Source organism: Sus scrofa, chromosome 6 (assembly GCF_054392235.1).
Source record: "Sus scrofa isolate SSC_HxYL_T2T_F1_AM1 chromosome 6, Sscrofa_HxYL_maternal_Yorkshire_Landrace_v2.0, whole genome shotgun sequence".
Classification (NCBI taxonomy): domain Eukaryota; kingdom Metazoa; phylum Chordata; class Mammalia; order Artiodactyla; family Suidae; genus Sus; species Sus scrofa.
This window is the reverse complement of record NC_139388.1, coordinates 158463324-158481688: the sequence shown is the minus strand read 5'-3', so window position 1 is coordinate 158481688 and position 18365 is coordinate 158463324. Positions and strand designations below refer to the sequence as shown.

The window sequence follows — 18365 nt, the reverse complement described above, 5'->3', positions numbered from 1 at the left end:
ATTTTGCTTTAATAAAAAATGAATTTTCCAGAACAGTGACAGTATTGACCTTACATATTATCCAAATAGAAATTGTAATGAAACAAGTCGAACAGTGAGTAGTTATAATAGATATGCAAATATTGGTCTTTTCTTAAAGGTCTTTCGGCCTACTCACACGTGTCTGAGAGGGTGGATTCAGCCTGCATTTATAATCTAGGAGGACAGAGAGAAGGAAGAAAGAGGGAGTAGGGGATGTTTGTCAAACAGTCGTGGAGAGTAGAGTCCAGGAAGATTGTGCTTGAGTCTACAGCTTCAAAAGCACATTTGGGATAAGGGCTGTGTGCTCAGTATGTTCACACAACAACCTGTGACACAGGAATAGATATTGCTACTTTATGGGCGAGAAGGCCAAGGCTCAGAAAAATGTCTAACTTGTCCACATTCACACCGCTGGGGAATAGCATCATTGGAATCCACACCCTAACCTTCCTACCCTCAATTAGTTGAATTTTCACCCAAAACTCACCTGGTCAAAGTCTAGCTATAACAATCAAACTGAATAGATAGATATTTTTTCTGATTAACTCAATGGATAGTTACTGAGTATCTCCTGTGTGCCAGGTCCTTTCTTAGGTGTTCTAAAAAATTACAAAATAACTGAGAAGTGGTTTCTGATCTGAAGTGTTCCCAGGTTGTCAGGAGATGTTATACTTACTTCAGAGAAACTTAAAAGGAAACAAAGAAGCAGATGCACAACTCAGCTTTCCTTCACACAATCCTCCTGAGAGCTTTTAGCCAAATCCAGCAGCCAATCTCCATCTGTAAAATGGAACAGTTCAATTTCAGGGTTTCCATACAATGATGAATGTGAATGATAAGGTCCTATGGCTCAACACTTAATTATCTCTAGATAGTCTATACACTGTGTGGTCTATCAACGGAAATGTGCAGCTAGTTTGTTGACCAGATTGAACTTGATGGGATGCAACCATGGAAGAATTCTATTTTTCTCCTCTCACTCATTTCCCTCAAAATCTATTTCTTGGACGAATCTATCCCTTAAGAACTGTCTGACAGACCCCAACCTTCCTGGTCCCTTTCACAGATTAAAATGTCCAGCACAGGTTGGATCAGTTATCTTGTCCCAGTTTGATGCTCGCTTCTTCCTCTCAATCGTGTCCTAGGCAGTCTTAGGCATGAGGGACTTGAGGATGAAAAGAAGGCTTGGATGCTCCCTGGCCACCTCCTCTTCCCACCATTCCCTTCCTCCTCTGGGATGGTGTGGTACCCAAAGAGACAGTATAAATATCTCTTACATAGGACTGCTTCCCTCTTTCCCTAACACTACGTTGCTATTAATACCTCCTGTGTGATAAGGAAACTAGAAATGCCTCTATCTTAGGCAAATGTAAAGTCTTAAGGACACCATGCTTAGATAGGGAGGGGTGAGATTAGCCAGTCCACTGCAATAATAAATAACATAACCAAGAAGGAGATACCAGTCTCCCCTCTTGAAAGCATTCCAGTCTCTATAAGTACTTGTCATGGAAATCTCCTCACTAAACTGGAGGGAGTATCTATTGGGGAAGGAGAGAAAAGACCACAGTATTCCTTCCAAGCTAACAACTTTTAATCCTGGCTATCCTCATTTCTTTTTCAGTCTTAATTACACAAGCTTTGCAGAAAAAGATGGAGATGAAAACTGGGATGAAGGCTGAGGTTTCCAAAGTCCTCAAAGTAGTGTCTGCTCTCATTCACTTGGCACTTGATTCCTGTTGACCATAACTTTGGGTTCTAATTGCCAATCCTGGGCAACCAGAAAAGTCCTGTTCAATAACATACATGTAGAATGACAGTACTGGCCTATAAATTGTCTGAAATCTGAAGGAACCTTGCTTTTGTGTGTGCCATGACACCATAGCTTGTATAAGACAAGCAAGGTCTGCTTAAAAGGTGCTTCCATTCTAAGAAAGAAGTACAAAAAATGTAAGCATACATAAAAAACAATACGAAGTCAGTGACAAGTGCTATGCAGGTTATTATCATAGGAAGTAGCTTAAGAACATTGAGATTACATGATCAAGAAAGGTTGTTCTAAAGAGATGACATTGCACCTTCAATTTGAGTTAAAAAGGAAAGAGCCAGTATGGTAAAATCAAGACATAACTTTCAAGACAGAATAGCTCATCCAAAAGCCCTAAATGAAGACCTGTGTGGGTAAAGCCCAGTAGAAAAATGGGCAAATGATACAAGTTTGGGTCAGATAGATAGATAGGCCTTAGCTTTCTTGGGATTTTTCCACTGAAGATTTTTTATTGTGCTACAGATGAAATGGGAAACCATTGAAAGATTTTAAGCAGTGAAGTAATAGGATAGATATTTTAAAAATATTTCTTGAGCAGCTTTTTTGAAAATGGGGTTGCATGGGGTAAAAGTATAAGTAAACAGTAATTCAAACCAAAAATGATGGGTGGTTTGGGCTAATTCTAGAGCAGTGAGACTAGAGAGACGTGGGAGAACTGAATGTCTGCTTAGGAGAATAATCCACATGACTAGCTGATAAATTGGATTCTGGAGGTAAGGAAAAGAGAAAAATCAAAAGTACCATGCACGTTTTTGGCTTGAGGAACTTTGTGGATGGCAGTGTCATTTCTGGAGAAGGGGGCGGAAGCAGTTGTTTTGAGGGTCAAGAGACGTCTTAGTTATGGAAAATCTTTTTTTTTTTTTTTTTTTTTTGCTATTTCTTGGACCGCTCCCGTGGCATATGGAGGTTCCCAGGCTAGGGGTTGAATCGGAGCTGCAGCTACCGGCCTACGCCAGAGCCACAGCAACGTGGGATCCAAGCCTCGTCTGCAACCTACACCACAGCTCACGGCAACGCCAGATCGTTAACCCACTGAGCAAGGGCAGGGACTAAACCCGCAACCTCATGGTTCCTAGTCGGATTCGTTAACCACTGCACCATGATGGGAACTCCAGTTATGGAAAATCTGAGATGACTTCATGTTGGCTTTCAGGTAAGAAAGTCCAAGAGGCAGTAGATATTCAGAGGCATGAGTCCAAAATTCCTGAGCATTTACTGGGTCTGGGGGAGAGCCCGATAGTATACAGAACCAACCAGCTCTTAGGTGATGCAGGCTCAGACCTCATCTTGTGTAGGAAGAGTCTAGAGAGGATGGGCAGATAGAAAATGTGGGCCAGGACAGAGACCTATAAAATCTAGCATCTCCATTAGGTAAAGAAGGAGCAGCAAAGCAGACATCCCTCCTCTTCTCCCCTCAATTCTTTCCATCCTCCCTCCCTTCCTTCACCCTTAAACATTTAGGAGATCAAGAAGGTGTCAGGAGCTGTGTTGAGCAGTTTGTGTTCCTCTATCAAAGATTGCCAAACCTTAATTCAGGTAAATTTCCCACCCCCTGCTGCTAAGACCTTTCAGTTGAACTCAGAGGTCCTGTTTACCTGTTTCCAGAAATACCAAGATTAGAAATTTAAGAATGTAAACACCTGTTTGAAAGGATTCCCTCAGGAGCCTTAACTAACTCTGTGCAGATGAGGCAGGCGGAGCAGGAGAATGGGGGGATAGAAAGATTTGGCTAAGCTTGACCTTGGGGATGAGAATAGCTGGGGATTTAGAAGTTCAGCCATCATCCAAATGCAGCCAAGTGTGGAATACCTCCTTCTAATTTCAGGAAAGAAGAGAAAGACTGTTTCCTTCAAAGTCAGTTCTATGCTCCATCAGAACCAACACTGATTGTGCTTGACAAAGGAGCAAAAATAGAAAAGAAGCATAACAAGAAAAAAAGAAGCCCACCACCACCATCTAGTTAAGGGAAAACAACTTAGACTGAACATGAGAACATGACTCATCCAAAAGCAAACAAGTCAATTAAACCAAGGATGTCTCTGAAGCAATCCAGTCCCCCTCCAGCCCAGCTTCTAAATTGCTTCTTGCTTACTTCTCAACCCAAAGATAGAAAGGAAACAGAAGGTGGGGACACAGACTGGATATATGTATGACGAAAGTGATGGTGATAAAAGAGAGGGCTTTGAAAAGCAATCAGAGCTGCCAGCCTCCCAGCTGAGAACTGTTTAAAATAGCACCATCAAATAAGAGCTGTGTGTGTCCAAGTCAAATCCTGAGATCCCATTTGGACATACTTTCCAGAATTTCAGAAAAATATAACTGGTCTCCTTGTCATTTTCCTTCACACACACATGCAGGCAAAGGATGTGAGAATCTAGGATGGCTCTAATGAGGTGAAAGTGAACTAGAGACCTATGATTTAGCAAAATATTAGGTGGAGTGGGAAAAGAATAGGTTGTTTCATTAGTCCATGACTCTCTTCCTTCTATTTTTAATAACATGAATCTCTTGCTCATGTGGAAGACTTCCCAGAGTGAAAGCAATTTCACACACATGATCCTCTATAATTCTTCATACCACACCTATGAAGGAAGTCAGAAATATTATCTCTCTTGTTTTCATACACGAAGAAAGAGGCTCAGAGATAAAATGGCACTTGTCCAAAATGACTTTGCAAATCAGTGAAAATGGACATAAAAAAGAGTTTCGGCTCTCAAGTTCAGGGTTCTTTTTACTATAAAAAGTTTACCTAGCTTTAAACTTTTGGTTGGGGATGTGAAGAGAGACAGCTTTGTCTTCAGGATATGATCAAGCTGTGTACCTTCTTCCCTGAAATGAGCTGAGTTCTCAGCTGGGGAGGGGCATTTCCTCATTCCAGAATGTGAGGGCCAACAAGTCAAGCCAATGAGTCCATTGTTAAGTGCTGACAGGTCAGAACTGTGCTAACTAGTATAGGACTGACTGAGGAACTTAAGATGCATTGGCATGCTGAAGATCTAAACAATCAATTCTCCAAAGAAGACATACAGATGGCTGAGAAACACATGAAAAGATGTTCAGCATCACTCATTATTAGAGAAATGCAAATCAAAACCACGATGAGGTACCACCTTACACCAGCCAGAATGGCCATCATCCAAAAGTCTACAAACAATAAGTGCTGGAGAGGGTATGGAGAAAAAGGAACCCTAGTACACTGTTGGTGGGATTGTCAATTGGTGCAACCACTGTGGAAAGCAGTATGAAGATTTCTCAGAAAACTAAACATAGAACTACTATTTGATCCAGCAATCCCACTCCTGGGCATCTATCCAGAGAAAACCATGACTCGCAAAGACACATGTACTCCAATGTTCATTGCAGCACTATTTACTATAGCCAAGACATGGAAACAACCTAAATGTCCATCGATGGAAGAGTGGATCCAGAAGATGTGGTACATATACACAATGGAATATTACTCAGCCATTAAAAAGAACGAAATACCAGCATTTTTTGCAACATGGATGAACCTAGAAACTATCATGCTAAGTGAGGTCAGCCATACAATGAGACACCAACATCAAATGCTTTCACTGACATGTGGAATGTGAAAAAAGGACAGACTGAACTTCTTTGCAGAACAGGTGCTGACTCACAGACATTGAAAAACTTATGGTCTCCAGAGGAGACAGTTTGGGGGGTGAGGGGATGTGCCTGGGCTGTGGAAAGGAAATCCTGTGAAATCAGATTGTTATGATCATTATACAACTACAGATGTGATAAATTCTTTTGAGTAACAAAAAAATGGAAAAAAATAAAATAAAACTAATCTAAAAAAAAAAGATGCATTGGCATGCTTTAGTAGTCAACACATGCTTATGGTAGAAGGTATAAGAGAAAAGTTATGTTTGGTAGTGGGGGGAGGGGGGAGTGATAATAACAATGATGCCAATAGTGCATGGATTCATTCCACTAGTATTTCTTTCTTTTTTTTTTTTTTTAATTTTCCCACTGTACAGCAAGGGGATCAAGTTATCCTTACACGTATACATTACAATTACATTCTTCCCCCATGCTTTGTTCTGTTGCAACATGAGTATCTAGACAAAGTTCTCAATGCTATTCAGCAGGATCTCCTTGTAAATCTATTCTAAGTTGTGTCTGATAAACCCAAGCTCCCGATCCCTCCCACTCCCTCCCCCTCCCATCAGGCAACCACAAGTCTCTTCTCCAAGTCCATGATTTTCTTTTCTGAGGAGATGTTCATTTGTGCTGGATATTAGATTCCAGTTATAAGTGATATCATATGGTATTTGTCTTTGTCTTTCTGGCTCATTTCACTCAGGATGAGATTCTCTAGTTCCATCCATGTTGCTGCAAATGGCATTATGCCATTCTTTTTTATGGCTGAGTAGTATTCCATTGTGTATATATACCACTTCTTCCGAATCCAATCATCTGTCGATGGACATTTGGGTTGTTTCCATGTCCTGGCTATTGTGAATAGTGCTGCAATGAACATGCGGGTGCATGTGTCTCTTTTAAGTAGAGTTTTGTCCAGATAGATGCCCAAGAGTGGGATTGCGGGGTCATATGGAAGTTCTATGTATAGATTTCGAAGGTATCTCCAAACTGTTCTCCATAGTAGCTGTACCAGTTTACATTCCCACCAGCAGTGCAGGAGGGTTCCCTTTTCTCCACAGCTCCTCCAGCACTTGTTATTTGTCGATTTATTAATGATGGCCATTCTGACTGGTGTGAGGTGGTATCTCATGGTAGTTTTGATTTGCGTTTCTCTTATAATCAGCGATGTTGAGCATTTTTTCATGTGTTTGCTGGCCATTTGCATATCTTCCTTGGAGAACAGTCTATTCAGGACTTTTGCCCATTTTTCCATTGATTGATTGGCTTTTTTGCTGTTGGGTTGTATAAGTTGCTTGTATATTCTGGAGATTAAGCCCTTGTCTGTTGCATCATTTGAAACTATTTTCTCCCATTCTGTAAGTTTTCTTTTTGTTTTCTTTTGGGTTTCCTTTGCTGTGCAAAAGCTTTTCAGTTTGATGAGGTCCCATGGGTTTATTTTTGCTCTAGTTTCTATTGCTTTGGGAGACTGACCTGAGAAAATATTCATGATGTTGATGTCAGAGAGTGTTTTGCCTATGTTCTCTTCTAGGAGTTTGATGGTGTCCTGTCTTATATTTAAGTCTTTCAGCCATTTGGAGTTTATTTTTGTGCATGGTGTGAGGGTGTGTTCTAGTTTCATTGCTTTGCATGCAGCTGTCCAGGTTTCCCAGCAATGCTTGCTGAATAGACTTTCTTTTTCCCATTTGATGTTCTTGCCTCCCTTGTCAAAGATTAATTGACCATAGGTGTCAGGGTTTATTTCTGGGTTCTCTATTCTGTTCCATTGGTCTGTCTGTCTGTTTTGATACCAGTACCACACTGTTTTGATGACTGTGGCTTTGTAATATTTCTTGAAGTCTGGGAGAGTTATGCCTCCTGCTTGGTTTTTGTTTCTCAGGATTGCTTTGGCGATTCTGGGTCTTTTGTTGTTCCATATAAATGTTTGGATTGTTTGTTCTAGTTCTGTGAAAAATGTCCTGGGTAATTTGATAAGGATTGCATTGAATCTGTAGATTGCTTTGGGTAGTATGGCCATTTTTACAATATTGATTTTTCCAATCCCCACTAGTATTTCTTATGTTCCAGGCCCAGTGCTGTTACCGGAAAGATGATAGTGATGATAATGGGGGTGGCTGTCAATCACAGAGCAGAAAGAGCACAGGTTTGGAAGTCAGACTAACTAGGTTCAAAGACCATCTTCATCACTTACTAGCCAAAGGATTTTAGATAAGGCCATGCATCCATCTTGGAGCATCAGTTTATTCCTCTCTCAAATGGAGGTGACATTAACTGCTTTTGCATCACATCTACAATTGACCACCTATTCTGTGCTAAGCATGGTGCTAAATGCTGAGAACATGAAGACGACTAAGACTCCACTTCTTCCCGTGAGGAGGCCATGTTCTGGGGGAGGCAGGTAGGGGCTAGGGGAATAGAGCTACAATCTAATACCTACTGTAAGGCACCTATGAAAATGGCAGAGGTGCACAATGAGCTCTGGGAGCACAGGGGAAGGGATGATTAATTCTTCCTGGAGTCAAGAGAGAGCTTGAGGGGCTTCATGAGGGCTCCAGATGAACCATGCAGAGTGTTTGCAGGTGGAGGAGAGAGACCAGTGAATGAAAAGGCAGAGGAACTTGACAGAGAAGCTTACGTTGGGAACAGCCAGCTTCCATTGTGACTAGGAAATGTGTTTGTAGATGTGAAGGCATTCTATACTCCATAAAGCACCATCTCTGCACACTCAGGGATATGTTTTGCAAATATGGATCCATGATCAGCCTGAAGCACTGAGGCTACATCTCGTCTTGCAGCCTTTCCATCTTATATCTGCCTTTACCCTACTTTCTGCAATGTTTTCTGCAAAAACACAGCCTGCCTTCCACAGCCACGGGGCTGGACTCCTCCAAGCAAAGAAGATAGGAACATAAGATTTTGTGAAGGCTGCAGAGGAATCACTCAGAGACACACTGCAAGAAGGTGGCTGTCAAGTCACCATCAGGAGCAGTCAAGTGGGCTTGAGCAAAGTCAAATACTGAACTGAGAGGACTTCAGACTTCAGAGAAATCACATTAGGAACTCTAATAACTTATTTCCAAATTATGCAAATAAGGAGTTTCCACTGTGGCTCAGCAGGTTAAGAACCTGACTAGTATCTATAAGGACACAGGTTTGATTCCTGGCCTCACTCAGTGGGTTAAGGATCTGGTGTTGCTGTGGCTGTGGTGTAGGCTGGCAGCTATAGCTCCAATTTGACCCCTAGCCGGGGAACTTCCATATGCCACAGGTGTGGCCCTGAAAAGGAAAAAAATAAAATAAACAAATAAACAAATTATACAAATAATACATATTCCTTTTTGAATACTTGGTAATACAAAAAATAATAATACCCTCAAATCTCATTATTTAGGCAAATAACTTTGATGCCTTTTACTTTTTTTCCCAAAATTAGAATTATTCTAAATTGCTTTGTAAACTGACCAACTCCAATTAAGATTGTCTTGTGAATATCTTCTCATGATATGAAATTCCTCAGAAACGTGATTTTTTTTCCTAAGATTGCAGTGTGATTCAGAGAATGTAATAAATACCCATGTATCTACATCCCAGCCTAAAAAGTGAAATGCTGCAGACATTTTTGAAGCCCTGGAGTCTGATTGCTGTGGCTACTGACCCGCAAGAGGCAGGCCATGGCCCCTCTGACTAAGCACAGCCTTAGCCCTTCCCACCTGCTTCCTCAATACTAAGAGGCCCTCAGGCTGGCATAGTCAAAGTTATGTGGTTGGAGAGAAGTAACTCCATGGCTCGGCTCTACAGCTAAGTCTGGGGGTGTTCCCACTAGATGCTTTCTGCTCTCCAGCAGATCAGAACACTGAGTCTTTCCTTGTGTCCACAAAACCCCACTATGCACAATGGCCCACGTGCTTCTTTGTATCCTTACAAGGCTGTTTCTTCAAGGCAGAGATTTTTGTCTTTGTTGTTCATCTCTGCATCGACCATGGGGCCTAGTGTTTGTGGGGAAAAAAAGTGGCAGGAATTTTCTAGCTCTGGGCATGATAACCTCTATGTTAAACACATGACCTTTAACATCAGACTCGCTGTGTTTGTCTCAGCTCTACCATTTTTGGGGGATTTAACTCTCTAAGCCTCAGCTGTGTCATTAATAAAATGAAGAGAACCATCGTTCCTACCCACCCGTCAGCTGTTCTTAAGCTTTGAGACTAATGGGTCCATTCTTGTGGTCCCTTCATTGTAGCCTAAAATTCCACCATTACAAATCCATCCCTTTATGATAATTCTATTCCTTTGGAATAGGGAACCAGCACACACATGCCCCTTCCACTGGGAGCTGCCCTGATCTGGGCTCCATGGATACTAAGTAAGACTTGTTTTTTAAATTCCTCTGACTCCTAGCTACAACACATTGGACCAGAGGAGGCACTTGAACCAAGCTTCACTACAGACTCCCTTCTCTGGGATTTTTGAAGTATAAGTCCAGAATGCCGGAGTTCCCGTCGTGGCGCAGTGGTTAACGAATCCGACTAGGAACCATGAGGTTGCGGGTTCGGTCCCTGCCCTTGCTCAGTGGGTTAACGATCCGGCGTTGCCGTGAGCTGTGGTGTAGGCTGCAGACGCGGCTCGGATCCCAAGTTGCTGTGGCTCTGGCGTAGGCCGGTGGCTACAGCTCCGATTCAACCCCTAGCCTGGGAACCTCCATATGCCGCGGAAGCGGCCCAAGAGATAGCAACAACAACAACAAAAAGACAAAAAAAAAAAAAAAAAAAAGTCCAGAATGCCAAGGTTGGTCCCTCCTTGTGGCAGATGCTATAACTTGCAAAACTCAACAAGTTTCCTATTATGTCCCTCATCTTGCGGAGGAAAAAGACAGACCTATATTGAGAGCAAATGAAGTTAACACATAGAAAAGAGCAAAAGTGAATGATGCGTCATCCAGCTTTTGAGGCCATATTCTAGAGTTCCTGTCCTTCCTGGACATCCATAGTTTCTACGTTCCTCAGATTCCCTGGACCAATAAATGCCTCTCTTTTTTTACATTCAAGTTTGCTTATATCAGAGGAGGAGGAGGGATGAAGGAAGAAGAAGGAGGAGAGGAAGAGAAGGGGAAGGGAGAGGAGGGGAGGGGAGGGAGAAGTAAAGAGAAGGGAAGGGAAGGTTATTACTTCAATTCTTTGATTGAGAGTATCCACAGAAGGGTCAATGTCTTCCACCAGTGTCATCTAAATTAGAATCAGAGAACTGCAAATGTGGAAAGGTCCTTAAATCTAATTGAATCAAATCCAAACTAGTGAGAAAACTTCAGTACTAGGAGGAGAGAGTGCTTGCCCAGATCACTGTGGGAAAAGCAGAGTCACAGTGCTTTAGCTCAGGCTGTCGTAACAAACTGCCATAGGCTGAGTGGCTTAATAAATTTATTTTCTCACAGTTCTGGAGGGGAGAAGTCCAAGATCAAGGTCTAGTAGTAGGGTTTTGTTTCATGTGAAGGCTCTGCCTGGCTTATAGATGGCTGGCTACCTGCTGTGTCTCACATCTCTTCTTCAAAGGGCACTAATCCTGTCATACCAGGGCCCCACCTTCATGATTTCCTCTCATAACCATAATTACCACCCAAAGGCCCCATTTCCAAATTCCATAACATTAGAGGCTGGGACTTCAATATATGAATTTTAAGGGCACACAGTTTAGCTCATAATATATAGCTTTAGAATTTTTTTTTTTTTTTTGGTCTTTTTAGGGCCTGTGGCATATAGAGATTCCCAAGCTAGGGGTCAAATCAGAGCTGCAGCTGCTGGCCTACACTGAAGCCACAGCAACGCCAGATTTGAGCCACATCTGCAAACTATACTGCAGCTCATGGCAATGCTGGATCCTTAACCCACTGAGCAAGGCCAGGGATCGAACCTGCATCCTCATGGATACTAATCAGATATGTTTTCTGCTGAGCCATGATGGGAACTCCCAGCTTTAGAATTTATAGGATTGGAATTATCTTTAAAGATCATCTAGCCCAAATTCCTTGTTGACAAGTGGGGAATTTAAGGCCCAAGAAAATAATAGAGATTTTTTAAGGGCCCATCATGACCTAGTGGCTGATTTTACCCACCAGATTATTCTCTGAAAGGCTAAGAAAATTTAAAGGCATCGATAAGTATGTGAGGCTGCAAGGAGGCTACTGGTGTGCCCTGGTAATGGGTGAGAGCAAGGGTAAAAAAGTAAAGACATTTGCCTTTAGCCAATTCTGCAAACCTCACAGTTTTGTTAGGAGGAGGTAACCAGACAGAGTAGTACACAGGCTAGAGGATACTGCAAGTTTTGCCTATTTTTTTTTTAAATCCTTCTGTAGCCAACCACCGGGCAGCAATTATTCGTTCACGCCATGGCCTTGAGTGTTTGGATATGTAAATCAACTGTGTCCATGCATAATTAAGACAGACACTGTGGAAAGTTTCATTTTCCAGGGGAAAGCCTGCCAGATGGCTGGAAAGAAAGGTCAGCATGGACCACTGCCTCACTTTCTTATCTCAGACTGGGGGCCGCGGGTAGCAGCATCCAGCCTTCTCCCACCCTTTTGTTTTCTGTTGTACTGAGGAGCCTCAGGGGTAACCCTTTCTCCCCTGGGGCTTTCCACAAAACCCTGCTGGGACAGAGTATTTTCTGCTTCCAGCAGGAGCAGAGGAAAGTAGCAATATGCCTAGAGACAGAAGTTCACCCTCTTTCTAGAGTCAGCAAACTCACTTTATCACCCAAGAGGGAGTTATTTCTGAAGAACAAACATTTGGGGAATGTTTTTATAAGTAGAATGCTCAGGTTATTAAATCATTACCTCCCAACTCCAAATACGCCTTTAATACACTGCTCTGCGATGCTAAAACCAAGATTCAAACCACCAGGGAGGGTTGCACGGTTGTTCTGGACTCAGTACCTGTGAGGAGAGGGGATGAGTTTGGCTCTGGGAGTGTGCAAAGAGGATAGAAGCTGAAACCACCTGCTACTGGAACCAATCACTGCATCCCGGGGAAGGAGCTAGGCTGGGCTAACATGGCAGGGATAGCAAACAAACTAGGAGCAGGAAACCTCCTTTTTAGATCTTCTAGGCTTGCAGAAATTAGCAGGAAGTCAGCTAACAACAGAGAAATGCATTTTTCTATCCCAATCCCCGTGCTGTAAAACAGAGCAAGAGATGGTAGGATTGGAGCTGAGAGAAAATATAGCTTAATAATTGATAGAGTTTACCTCTTTGCCTACTCAGTATCCACACCTATCTTTCTACAAATACTTGAATTTCTCAAATGTAATCAACAGCCACTCCTGGATACTCTCTAAATTAAACACTACATTGTAATGTTAATCAATAACATCAATCCTTATGTAAAATAATGATGGGAAAGGAAAGAGAGAGGGGAAAAAATAGTTTGTGTATACTTATATACATGGGAGTATGTATGAGTATGTGTATGTATTCATAACAAACAAAGAAGAAAACACTAATACTTGAGACTAGCCTTGCTTTGTTAACTGGTCAAAGACCATAGTTGGTATTTATAACATCTTTCTTCTCTATTATTCTTTGTTTCCTTTGTTCTCAGCCAGGGCCTCAAATGATTGGGATCTTTACCTGATAGTGTGACCTAAATCTTCATTTTTGAGGAGTCTGAATCATCTGTCCTGTCTTACTTCGCATACTGACATATTTTTTCTTTTCATGGCTGAATGTATGACATATGGAAGTTTCCAGGCTAGGAGTCAAATCAGAGCTGCAGCTGAGGCCTACACCACAGCCACAGCAACACCAGATCTGGGCTGCATCTGCAACCTACACCACTGCTTGTGGCAACACTGATCCTTAACCCACTGAGCAAGACCAGCAATCAAACCTGCATCTTCGTGGATATCACACTGGGTTCTTAACCTACTGAGCCACAGCAGGAACTCTGATACTGACATTTTCCATTAACTTTTACTATGGGAGATGCCATTACCAAGAGGTAAGTTGATCATCTGGCCATTCCTTGGCATGTCATACTGGACCACTATATTCATGACCTCATGTTAATCAGAACTCCAGGGCAAAAAAATGACAAACCTCCCAGATGTGCTCCAATGACACATGCAAAATAGAGGATGGGAAATAAACCTGAAGAAGATTCTAGGCCTGCTACATAATCAAAGTTGTTGGAGAAACAGTCAGTTCTTTTATGCTTATTTTGAAAACAAATCTGCTCCAATGTGATTGACATAGTAGGGACAATTTGAACATAACAAAAATTTCACATTTGCTTATGAATGTTTTTGTCCTGCAAGAAACACTACGTGAACTAGAAGAACACCCAGGCGAACCAAGATACACAGGAATAAACAAAATGTACATGTGTACACACTTCAAATATGCAACACCTATCTCATTTCACTGCATGTCATGAGCCACACCTGTCCATATATGGTATAAAACCTTATGTCCAATTTCAAATCATCCTCTATCTACTACATCACAATTGTTCATAAGCTGCAGCTTTCTAATGGCCACATCCATAAGCAACTTCATATCTTTTCCAAGGTGAAGTTTCATACTTATTGTAATAACCATGACACCTGCTACATTTCTGAATACCTTTATGCCCAGTGATAGCAGTGAATTAGCAACAGTGAATTACACCAACACTGTTCCCTAATTCACACCTATGAATTTCCTGGGGAATACCTATTACCAAGAGAGTAGTATGAACCCAGGACTCTTCATTAGGTGTCAACTTCATATATTGGTACAGACTGAAAATATATTATTTCTGCCCAACAGCTCTGCTTGGATGTTTCATATCAACCCCCACAAGAAATCATCCACTGTGGAGAACACACCAAATGACCAAATAGATAGCACAATTTACCCCATGAAGACAGCCAGCTTCTGTCAGCCACCCCAGGACTTGCCTGATAGACTCAGAAACCAAGTGTCTATGTGGCAGGTGGAACCCATGCCCACAGCACAGGCTCCTCTCCTCAAGGCTGACTGAGCCACAGCTGCTCCTGAATGTCTGCCTTGGAGAGAGCAGAGACCAAATCTGAGCATTCAGTAGGGTACCATCTCTTGAGTAGACTAATCAGCTACTTGGTGGCAAGTTAATTATAATCTGCCCCCTTCCATCCTGGAGGGGGAAGTGATTTGTTCTAATTAGGATTGATGCACATTCCAGGTATAAGTTTGCCTTTCTTTCCCACAGTTTTTCAGACAGTACCACCGCCCAAGGGATTCATGGGATTTTGCATAACAAAATCTTGGAACCAGACAACTAATTTATGTCAACAGATATAAATGATGGTCATATCACAGGACCAGGAGCTCCACTGATGCAGTTATATATCTCACCATGGAAAGCTTCTAGCCCTGGATAGAATGTTGGCATGTCTCTTAGAGGCACAGCTAAAGCACCAGCTTTGTGATGATACTTTGCCGTGTTGTCTTGCTAGATGTAGTTTATACTTTGAACAAAGGCCCATTCTATGGTATTGAATGCCTGACCGGTAGAATACATGAATCCAAGAAGAAAAACATGGAAGAGATGGCTTTTGTCACAATTACTCCCAGTGACACACTTAGAGAACTTGGGCAAAATGTTTGCTCTCTTGATTTTTGAACTCCCCCTGCCAGTAGGTAAGCAGACTTTTAAAAGGAGTTACTATGGTGCCAGTTGTGAATGACTGCTGTCATCACAAAGAGACACAATTGGTGCCACGTATTAGGGGCATGGAGTAATACATCCAGAATTCAGAGGATTTATAGGAACATTTCTTAGTACCTGTATACCCAGTGAGATCAGTGAATTAGCAACATCAATGCCAGACTGAGAAAAGCATGGTAATTAAGAGTTCTGATACCTCTGGGACAAGCAGCAGAGTCACCATACTGGGAAAGCGATGTAAGTAGAAGGGTAAGTGCAAGTTAGAATGAGAGAAGGGAATGATGATGATCAATATGGCCTTAAGGACAACTCAGTGGTAGAGACCATATCCCGTTGATCTTTCTGTTGCAGTGTTTTTGCTTGTTCATTCATTTGTTTGCTTGCAGAATAATGGCGGGCCGCACTCTTGCAGAATAGTGAGAAGGTGCAGTGAACTCGGGCAGAAGTGGACCTGGGAAGTCCAAGGGGTGGATGATAGCATATAGTATTGGTGTCCTACTCTTACTAACTCAGCCTTACCATTTTCACAGAGGCTAGCCCACTGTCCAAATGCCAGCATCTGCAACTTTACATGATGTCTCCTTTGGCCATTGGGAACATCTCTGTCCATGCATTGTACAGATGGAAATACCAGGGGATTATGAGGCCCCCCAAAGTAGCCTTCAAGCAAGGCAAACAGAAGTTGGTGCCTAAATATCCTAGCTCCCTTGTACCTCAGAGGGAATAATTGAGGAGGGTATTCAACACTGAATCCTAGAATTTCCCAGTGGAATTATGCTCTATTTTCCCACAGAAGTAATGTATTTGATAAAAAAAAAAAAAAAAAAAAACCTTTATTGTCTTTCTTTCCTTTCCTGCTGCACCCTCCCTCTTCTTTACTAGTGTGTCCTGTATTATCTCCCAAATTAAGTACTAGCATCTTTGTCTCAGGATTTACTTCTGGGACAACTAAAACAAAGACAATACCATATTTCATTGATTTTAAGACCCAGACTTTAGAATCCTGCCAAGAGTACTATATTTCCGCAGATCCTTCCTAGAGCCCACACTGAACTCCTGAGACCCCAAAACAGTGACATAAAGTAGGTGTTTAATATACTGTAGTCCCTGTATCAATCCCTGTATAAGAATTATACCATTTACTGGCTTGCACACCTTTAACGATGTCCTTCCTTTTTGAATATTCTCTACTGAATATAGTTTTTCTTATCTTAAAAAAAAAAAAAGGCGATGAGTTCCTGTTGTTGCTCAGTGGGTAACAAAACTGACTAGTATCCATGAGGATGTGGGTTTGATTCCTGGCCTTGCTCAGTGGGTTAAGGATCCGGTGTTGCCGTCAGCAGTGTTGTAGTTCACAGATGCAGCTCTGATCCTGCATTGCCGTGGCTGTGGTGTAGGCCTGCAGCTGCAGCTCCGATTCAGCCCCTAGCCTAGGAACTTCCATATGCTGAAGGTGCAGCCCTAAAAAGAAAAAAAAATTAAAAATTAAAAAAAAAGCAATGAAAAGAATACCTACCATGTAGTGTCACTGGGTGCATTACCCCATTTGCATATATTCATTTTCTAGGAGAGTGCTGACACAATACTCAATGATATTGTTGTTAGTATTATTAAAAACTACTACCTGTTAAAATGCCTATTCATTTCTTAACCTCAGCTTGAATATCTTCTCCAAGGCTTCCCTAACTCCATACTTACATCTACCTCAAGGTGAAAATTAACCTTCCTCTGTTCTGTGCTTTCATAGCAATTGCTTTACAGCACTTTTTAATGTCTTACCTTAGAGTTACCCTTGCATTTGTCTGCCTCCCCACTAGCCTCCTATTGACTAGGTTTTATTCACTCCCCACAAAAATGCCTCGTTTGTATCAGTTGAACGTGTTGAAATCACATCTTCTACCTTTTTCTCTGCAAATCCCTTGCCCTCACCACATTGCTAAGACTTCCTGAAGAGATTATGTTCTATCTAAAACCAGGACTGTTTCTCTCAGCAACAGGAGGATTTGTATTCAACACAAAGTAATACTAACAATTTCTATCTAATAGCACTTAATGGCTAACAAGGTGCTTTCACTCCCATGATACACTTGATCATTCATTTTTTTAGTATTGTTCCCATGTGCCAGGGAAGCAAAGGAAAGCAGCCATGCCTGCTGTAGATTTTACTCTGCTGTTCGGTCCTGAACAAATGAGAAGAAGACAAGGAAGTTGAATGGAGATCAAGGTACCAACAGTTCTGCTTGCAGAGCCACAGGGTAAACACTGAATCAAACATCAGAATCAGGTTTCCTCCAAGACCACTTCCTGCCCTACCACCAAGTATAGCCCTTGAGATCTGGCCAAGGAAAAATTCTATGGAATGGATATTTATTTAGTCAACTACATCAGAAACAGCACCTGCCTTGTACCCAAAAGTGCCATTTAAAACATATTAACTCTATCCAATCAAGAAGAATTTCTTCTGTACCACTGAATAAAAATTGGAAAGGAGAAGGAAGGAACGTGATTGGGAGGGAGGGAGGGCATAAAATGGCATATGGCACATATAGGTATTCAACAAAAGATTGTGGTGTTTTGGGTGAGGGCAGAGAAGATGCTAACAGAATTTCAAGGCTTTGATCTGAACTTGGGTCAAAGGGAAGGAGGGAGGGGAAAAGGAAGGAAGGAATGAAAGAATCCAGGAAGGCATGAAGGAACAAAGGGACAAAGGAAGGAAGTTAGTGCTCCTTCATTGAGTGAGGTGATTAAAAGGTAAAGAGTGAGGACAAAGTGTTTCTCAAGTATTCTTTCCTCCTAAGAAATGAGGTGGAGGAGTTCCCATTGTGGCTTAGCGGGTTATGACCTGACTAGTATCCATGACGTTGTGGGTTTGATCCCTGGCCTCGTTCAGTGGGTTAAGGATCCAGCATTGCCATGAGCTGTGGTGTAGGCTGGTAGCTGCAGCTCCAATTCGACCCTTAGCCAGGAACCTCCATATGCCACAGATGTGGCCCTAAAAAAGAAAAAAAGAAAAGAAGTGAAGTGGCAATCCCTAGTGAAATATAAGCCCTAAGAAACAGATTCCCCTCAAAACATGCCCTCGGGGAATCTCTCAGTTTAACGAGGATTGTGTTTTCCTTGTGCACAGGGCAAAGGTGTTTGATAAATTCTTTACCCCAGCGTAATGAGAAATGCTAAGTGGCAGGAAGCATACTAACCTGCTTTGGAGATGATCAGGAAAA

General features: G+C 42.0%; 1 protein-coding gene across 1 annotated transcript in view; it reads right to left on the bottom strand.

Annotated features, from left to right (window-relative positions):
• Nucleotides 1-697: 697 nt before the first annotated feature.
• OMA1 (OMA1 zinc metallopeptidase) overlaps nt 698-18365 on the bottom strand; it is a 177154-nt gene continuing 159486 nt past the window's right edge. Inside the window, exon 10 of the mRNA XM_084964976.1 lies at nt 698-801. The gene's annotated coding sequence lies outside the window, so the exon portion shown is untranslated. The remainder of the gene's footprint in view (nt 802-18365) is intronic.